Consider the following 8,727-nt stretch of genomic DNA (forward strand, 5'->3'; position numbering starts at 1 on the left):
AGATGCAGTTTTGTTGAGACATACTGAGGTAAAATAAAGTTAAAACCATTTGAAATTAGATAGCAGTGGTAATTGCACAACATTGTGAATGTACTAAATGCCGATGAATTATTCACTTTAAAATAGTAAATTTTATGTTATATAAATTTTGCTTCAGTAAGTTTATTTTTATTTTTTGTTTCTTTGTTTTTTGTTTTTGAGACAGAGTCTCACTGTGTCATCCAGGCTGGAGTGCAGTGGCGCAATCTTAGCTCACTGCAGGCTCCGCCGCCCAGGTTCACTCCATTCTCCTGCCTCAGCCTCCCTAGTAGCTGGGACTACAGGCGCCCGCCACCACACTTGGCTAATTTTTTTGTGTTTTTAGTAGAGATGGGGTTTCACCATGTTAGCCAGGATGGTCTTGATCTCCTGACCTTGTGATCCACCCACCTCGGCCTCCCAAAGTGCTGGGATTATAGGTGTGAGCCACCACACCCAGCCAAGTTTATTTTTTAATTGTAATATAACCATAAGAGATTAACTGAGATATGGCCTAGGATGGATTATAGTATGGAGTGGAGAATGCCAATAAAAGTGTTTTACAGAGAAATTTATGCTTGGGCTGTATCTTAAGGGACAAATAAGGGCTCATGAGGAGAAAAAGAAGGAGTGTGTATAATGATACCCAGTCAAGAAACATATGTCTCTTTGGCAAACTGCAAAACATTCAGAGTTCATGAAACATAGTTTGCAAGAGGAAAAGTGATAGTTAGCAGGAACTAGGTAATGAAGAACCTTGAAGGCTATGATGAGGAATTTGGATTTTATTCCGGAAATGATCTGGACCAGGGAAAGGATCTTTAGCAAGGTAATAACATCATCAGATTTGCTTCTTAGAGAAGTAACTCTGTTGATTATATGGAAAATGAACTGAAAGGGTTTAGAACCAAATAGATAAGTTACAAGATTGTTGCAGTAGACCAGGTGAGGAATAATGAAGGGATAAATTTACAAAACAGTTTACAAAAACAGTTTAATGCCCTCAGACAGGTGTTTATGTTCTGCCATTATTATATTGGGAAAATTGAATTAAATCTCTAGGAAAAGAAAATGTGAAGCCATTGCTTTACATTGCTTTACTTGAATAAGTTTAACTTTCTGTTAATTTCATTACATGAAAAGATTATAAATCCATTTTTTGTGTAGGCACCAGAATATGCTGTCACCCTTCTACCTTTCACTCACACTTAAGAATTATAAAGAATGTGGGATGGGCGTGCTGGCTCGCGCCTGTAATCCCAGCACTTTGGGAGGCCAAGGCAGGCGGATCACGAGGTCAGGAGTTTGAGACCAGCCTGACCAATATGGTGATACCCTTTCTCTACTAAAAATACAAAAATTTGCTGGGCGTGGTGTCGGGTGCCTGTAATCCCAGCTACTCGGGAGGCTGAGGCAGGAGAAATCCTTTGAACTCAGGAGGTGGAGGTTGCAGTGAGTTGAGATCGCACCATTGTACTCCATCCTGGGCAACTGGGTGAGACTTTGTCTCAAAAAAAAAAAAAAAAAAAATTATAAAGAATTTAACTCTTATCCTTGGACTTTTGCATTGAATAATTTAGAATTTCTTAAAATGAGTTTAAGGAATTTCCTGCTAAAATTACCTAAAAAGGTGATTTTAAACTTTAATCAAATCATCATGGGAGTGTTTATTGCTGTGTTAAAAAGATTAATTAAAAGAATTCTGTAAGGATTTAAACTGATCCTTAGCCAGGCACTGCTGGAATGTGGGAGGATTATATTAGTCTAGTATCACTTATGTATTAAGTCAGTGTGTGGGATCTTTTAATGCTTTCTCTTAACTCTACATGTTTCTTGTCAGAACTGGGGAAAAGTCTATTTGAGGAGCATACATGGGAAGAGTGTTAAATATTCCAATGACCAATCTGGGAATGTAGCAGAAGGGTAGATTGAGGCAGAATGCTGAAAGAGAAGCTTGCTGGGAGTGTCACCTTGAGAAATAACTTATTGGTTCAGTAAACTGCTTCATGCAAATTGTGCCAAGTAGATATTGCTTATGTGCTATGAAATATACTTCCTTGCCTGGGTGCCAGGAAAGGCCCTAACTGGCTTGATATCAACCCAGTTCAAAGAGGGCACAGGAGGTCATTTGACTTTCATTTTGCTTGCAAGAGATGAGACCAAGTAAACTTGAGATTAAGGAGTTGAGGGAAATGATAGAGAAGACAAACATGAACCCCACTGAGGTACAGCCATTATAAAAAATACAAAAGAAACCTGAATTTATGAGTTTATTTCTTTTGGCAATAACAGTCTATTAGGCAGGGTACATTTGACTCCATTTTTCTTAATGCAAACTCTACTTTCTATATTTGGAATGTTTAAGGCTGGATTCTAGTGTATAGGCAGCAGGGCATTTAAAATGACACTTTTAAATATTTTTAAACATTTTTCTTTTGAAAGTGTTTACACTCAGATATGTTGATGAAAATATCAGTCTTTGTGCAAATAGCTAAAAATTAACTGTTGTTTATTCTGGGGTGAGCTACCTATGGCATATTTCATTCAGAACCACTTTTAAATTATTCAATAGATATATAATATGCCCTTATATGTTATTCACTATGTTAGGAGCTACAAAGAACAAGACAGATCTTCTTTCCTCTTTCTCCCCGTAACAAATTTAGTGGTAAAAATAAGACAATTTTAAAGTGACATTTGATAAATAACACAAGTAAATGGATAAAATAAGAGAAAGAAATCCATTCATTATAAAAAGAACCTTGGCCTAACTAAATATGTCATTAAGATGCCACTGGCAATGGGGAATTACCAAAGGAAAGCTTAATAAAAGAAGCAATTTGATCAAAGTTAGGTGTTGTAAATATTAATCCCGTAGGATGTATTGGAAGAGCAAGACACAGGAAAGAGAACAATTAGGAGACTGCCATTCCTCAGATCTAAAAGCTTGAATGTCTTCTCAGTGCTCCCCATGCATGGTCTGGTATTTCAGCCCTCCTAATATGTTCATAATATATTTTGGTGTTCTATCCCTTTTCTCCCTCTTAAGAGGCTCTAGCCAAATTGGCCTACTCCCTATTCCAAAACAAAACAAAAAAGTCATATACTTACCGATTTCTTGGCTGATGTTATGCTTTTTCCTTTGCCTAAAATGGCCCCCATCTCTACCTCTCATTGATTTATTTGTGAACTTTTTTAAGGTTTGGGGATTTACTGGTAAAGTACAAGTGGTTAACTTACATGGAATTAGTTGCATAAATGAATAATTATAATTTAACACAATAAGTATAATGACAGAGAAAGATGTATTACTGGAGAACTAAATGGAAGTGTACCTGAACCTTCCCTTAGGGGACTGATAGAGGAGGAAGATTCCTGGGAAAGGCAATGCCTATCCTAAGCCTCAGGATGAACAGGAGTTTACCTTACAGATGTAGAATAGAAAAGAAAGAGGGAAAGCATTTCAGGATAAGAGAACAAACTGAGCCATGGCACTGAACTACAAAATAGGGAATGTACTAAAAAACTGCAAGCAATTTGGTATTTCTAGAGTGAAGTCTAAAACTGAGCCAAAGACAAAGACAGTGGCCGGATGTAGAAAATCTGGTATACTATATTAGGGAGCTTCCACTTTATAGGAGAGTAGTTTTTAAGCCCTTTTTTAAACAGAAGGATACGATACTTTCTTTGTAGAAAAGCTTATACAGAAGCCCTGTATAACAGATATACTGAAAATGATGATCAGGTTGAAGCAGAGATACTGCCCCCAACCCCCACATACTTCCATACACAAACACACCACCGCTTCTTTGAAAACCACTACTAGAGGCAAAGAACTGCTGAAGGGCTTTAAACCTCAGAATGACATGATCATATTTGCATTTTGGAACTATTATGATAACTATGTAAAGGATAGATTTAAGGGGCAGAAGGTCCCAGGCAGATACCAGTGAAGAAACTCTTGCAGGAGTTTGGTTAAGAGATAAATAGAGGTTTTTGGAACCAGCTATGACAGAATGGTACAAAACTGGCCCTCCCACTATAAAAAACAAAAAATAGGACACCACCCCCTCTTTATCTATCGATCGATCCATCCATCCATCCATCGAAAGAGAGCGTGTGCGTGCAAGCGCAGCTATTTTCAGGCATTGGACAATAGGCAGCCACTGTGGTGGTCACCATTGCCCAGGTGTCTGCTGCGTACTATTTCCCAGCTGTGGTGCTGTAATCTGGAGGCCAGGTCAGCCAGAGTACAGTAGACTCACTGAGCTGAGGAGGCAAAGAACAGAATTTTGTATCTGAAAGGGCTGGAACCTGCTGAGTAGGATACCAGTCTTTGGCCAAGGGCTGGAGTACACATATGCAGGGAAAGACTACATAGGTTTTCCAGAGAGAAACTGAAGTATTGAAAACAGAATAAAGATACTAGTGGTCATGCTGAGCAATGACAGAGATCTGACCCTGCCAGTGAGAAATCTGTTTAAAACCTGACCACTCCAGGAATCCAGCTGAGATACCGGAAAAATCATATCTCAAAGTTGTGGAAATTGAGGTTTATTAAAGCCAAATGATTTATTTATACCTTCACACTTAGTACTGGTAGCCAGGGACTAATAAGTGAATAATTAGAATTGGAGATACAGAGTATAGATCAGTGGTTCTCAACTTTACATGTCTAGAATGTCTAGAGTGGTCTAAGCATTGGCATTTTTTTTTTCTCCTAAAAAAAAAAATGAAAACAGGATACATGTGCAGAATGTTCAGGTTTGTTACATAGGTACGTGTGTGCCTTGGTGGTTTGCTGCACCTATTGACCCATCCTCTAAGTTCCCTCTCCTCATCCCTCACCCCCCAACAGGCTGTGGTGTCTGTTGTTCACCGCTCTGTGTCCGTCATTGTTCAACTCCCATTTATGAGTGAGAACAGCATTGGTATTTTTTAAAGTTCCCATAGGTAATTATAAGTTGCAGCCGAGGTTGAGAACATCTGTTATACATGATGCTTTGAGATGCTTATCCATGACAGGAAGGAGAGAAAACAACACCTTAAGGCAGTGGTTCGCAACCTTAGTGAGCATCAGAATCAGTTGGAGGCTTGTTAAAACACAGATTGCCCAGCTCTACCCTGAGTTTCTGATGCAGTAGGTCTGGGGTGGGGACTGAGAATGTGGTTTTCTAACAAGTTCCTGGGTTATGCTGTTGCTGCTGGTACCTAGACCACTTGTTTTGAGAACCAGTGCCTTAAGGAAATAAGAAAGTTGAGGAATTTCTTTTCTTTAAAGTACTGAAACATCCTCTTAAGCACATAGTAGTCCTGAGCATCTTTTTAGCATTCTTTAGGAAAAGAAATGAGAGCTTGCTGACGCTGGTTAGCATAATCTTGATTTCTTGTACTTGACTATTTGTTTAATCTGTATGAGTTCAGATTGAAATCAACATTAATTTCCATACAATTCTAAACAATATGAAAGGCAGTTTTACAGAAAATAAGTGTGTGTGTGTGTGTGTGTGTGTGTGTAAAATATGTGCCACATTGCTTTTTGATTTTCATGAACGGTTTGGAATTAACAAAGAGGACAGGGAGCCAGAGATCTAGTTTGGCTTTGTTATTAACACATCTTAGATACCTGAGATGTCATTTACTCCTTTTATACTTTCTTCCTCTAAAATGGAATGAAATTAAAGTGCTCGATTTTGTTTGTTTGTTTTTGAGAGACAGGGTCTCACTCTGTCACGCAGGCTGGAGTACAGTGATGTGTTCATAGCTCATGGCAGCCTTTGATTCCTGTGCCTAAGTGATCCTCTTGCCTCAGCCTCCCGAGTAGCTGGGACTACAGGTGCATGCCACTACAACTGGCTAATTTTTATTTTTTATTTTTTTTAGAGATGGAGATCTCACTTTGTTGCCCAGGGTCTTGAACTTTTGGCCTTAAGAGATTCTCCCACCTCAGCCTCCCAAAGTGCTGGGATTACAGGTGGGAGCCCCACTGTACCTGGCCTTGATTTTTTTTTTTTTTTTTTTGAAGACAGAGTTTTGCTCTTGTTGCCCAGGCGGGAGTGCAGTGGCGCAGTCTCAGCTCATTGTATCCTCCACCTTCCAGGTTCAAGCAGTTCTCCTGCCTCAGCCTCCCAAGTAGCTGGGATTATAGGCATGCGCCACCACACCCAACTGATTTTTTTTGTATTTAGTAGGGATGGGGTTTCACCATGTTGGTCAGGCTGGTCTTGAACTCTTGACCTCAGGTGATCCAACCCCCTCGGCCTCCCAAAGTACTGGGAGGCTGAGGCAGGAGAATCGCTTGAACTCGGGAGGCAGAGGTTGCAGTGAGCCGAGATCACGCCATTGCACTCCAGCCTGAGCAACAAGAGCAAGACTCCATCTCAAAAAAAAAAAAAAAATTCTTAAGAAAACAGTTTAGGCCGAAAGCGGTGGCTCACGCCTGTGGTCCCAGCACTTTGGGAGACCGAGGCAGGTGGATCACAAGATCAGGAGATCGAGACCATCCTGGCTAACACAGTGAAACCCTGTCTCTACTAAAAAATACAAAAAGTTAGCCGGGCGTGGTGGCAGGCGCCTGTAGTCCCAGCTACTCAGGAGGCTGAGGCAGGAGAATGGCGTGAACCCGGGAGGTGGAGCTTGCAGTGAGCTGAGATCACACCACTGCACTCCAGCCTGGGCGACGCAGCGAGACCCTGTCTCAGAAAAAAAAAATGCAGTTTAGAATAAAGGTTACATTATGTTCTTTGTATCCTGAATGAGGAATAAAATGCCCTAACTTTTAAGAGTGATACTTTGAATACAACCTTTTATCATATTTTAAGTTTTAATACTGGGAAATAAAGTGTCTACATTAAAACTTTGAGAAAATAATTGAATGCATTTTAGGCCCAAATAAAAGTTTGCTATATTGTATTTATTCTCTCCTTTGATATAGCAGAGACAAAGTATGTCCTCATAGAAGTCATTTTTACTTTTTCTGGATATGGCCTTCATAAATTTGCATAGAAAAAATATTTTCTCCTAAAACACCATAAGAAACTACTACTTTTTTTCTGCATGGTTTAGGCCTTTATTATTTAAGATAATAGGCATTTTTAGAACTATTATCAAATAGTTATGTTTATTTAGATTCAACTATTTCTTCAAAGAACCAGACTATTTTTTCCAAATTTACTCTCATTCTTCTGACTTTTAAGGCAGATACAGGATACGTTTTGCCTTTTTTAATAGGAGATAGTTATTTAAACCTATCAGTGATACTCTTTTAATTATTTAAGTAGAGATAATAACATTTCCATCCTGTAAGGGACAGATGACTTAGATTACTGTTTGTGAAGTTTTGTATTACAGAGTACTTTTGGAAGAGTTCATGTCTTTATTGATGCTATTTTTTGACCTTGGCTTATTTTTGTAATTTTATATTTCTTCTGCCCTTCAATTTCTCAATGTGCAAAGAATAACCATAGTTATGGTAATAAGGAAATGGGAGAATTGGGGGTCCTATAAGGAGTATGAAAATTTTAAATGCTTATGGAGGCATTAGGAATTTGGTCCTCGGATTCTCAGTAACAGAGAGAGAGTTTTCCTTGCCGTCATCTCCTTGACCTGAGTCATAGGAGTTGGATTATGGAAGCAAAGCAGAAGGCATGTACACTTAAGCCTATACCTGTCCTACTTTTGCTGGATCCATTGATGTGATACGTGTCCATTATAATCATTTGGAGAAATAAATCATTCATTCCTCATCTCTTAAAAGGAGATAATAATAATGTCTCCTTCATAATGTCACACACATAAATTCATTAGACCTGCACATGTAATAACTCAGTGTTTCATTATTGAAATGTATTGAAAACAGTATTAGAGCCATAATAAATTAGGAATTGTGATTAATTATGATATACTTTGCCAAACTATTTAGGATGTTACAATTCTTAATTCTGATAAAAGCTACTAGTAAAATTTCATTACTGAATACTTAGCATTACCAGAAAAAGAAAAACCCAAAAACCCAAAAAAACACAACTTTGAACCATCCCATTACTCTACAATGATAACCTGCTTTGTAAGTTTTAAAATAGTTATTGGCATTAGAGATTTTTTTTTGTTACTATTCATAGTTCTCATTCCACATATGCAAATAACCACTTGATATGTTTCTGAAATTATGTCAGAAAAAATGTTTATTAGGATTATAAAAACAATCTTACCTTTGGAAGAAAGTATGCCATTTTATGTTGGTATCTATACAAGTTTCCACTGAAAATGTGATTTATTACCTATGTATAAGTGCTCAATTCTAAAATTGAAGGAAATTTGGGTGATTTTACTACCTTTAATGAAATCTTTTAAGATAATTTTGAGACACACCAACATGGCACATGTATACATATGTAACAAACCTGTATGTTGTGCACATGTACCCTAGAACTTAAAGTATAATAAAAATAAAAGAAAAAAAGATAATTTTGAGGCTAAATCTTTCTGATCAACTTTTATTTCCATTTATTTTATTAAACATTAGGCAAAATTGGAACTTGTGAACTAGTTTCTGATATAGAAGGACCTTTTATTTGTGTGGGTGTTTTGTTTTCTGAGCTCCAGGAGCAAGTACACACCTGGATATGATTTGTCCATACTTCATGTTTGCTAATTTACATACTCACCTTTCCTGATTTTTCAGTTTTCTTTTTCTTTCTTTCTTTCTTT

General features: G+C 37.9%; 1 protein-coding gene across 2 annotated transcripts in view; it reads left to right on the top strand.

Annotated features, from left to right (window-relative positions):
* RASAL2 (RAS protein activator like 2) overlaps positions 1-8,727 on the top strand; it is a 373,660-nt gene that overhangs the window by 199,319 nt on the left and 165,614 nt on the right. The window lies entirely within an intron of this gene.

Source organism: Piliocolobus tephrosceles, chromosome 1 (genome assembly GCF_002776525.5).
Source record: "Piliocolobus tephrosceles isolate RC106 chromosome 1, ASM277652v3, whole genome shotgun sequence".
Classification (NCBI taxonomy): Eukaryota; Metazoa; Chordata; class Mammalia; order Primates; family Cercopithecidae; genus Piliocolobus; species Piliocolobus tephrosceles.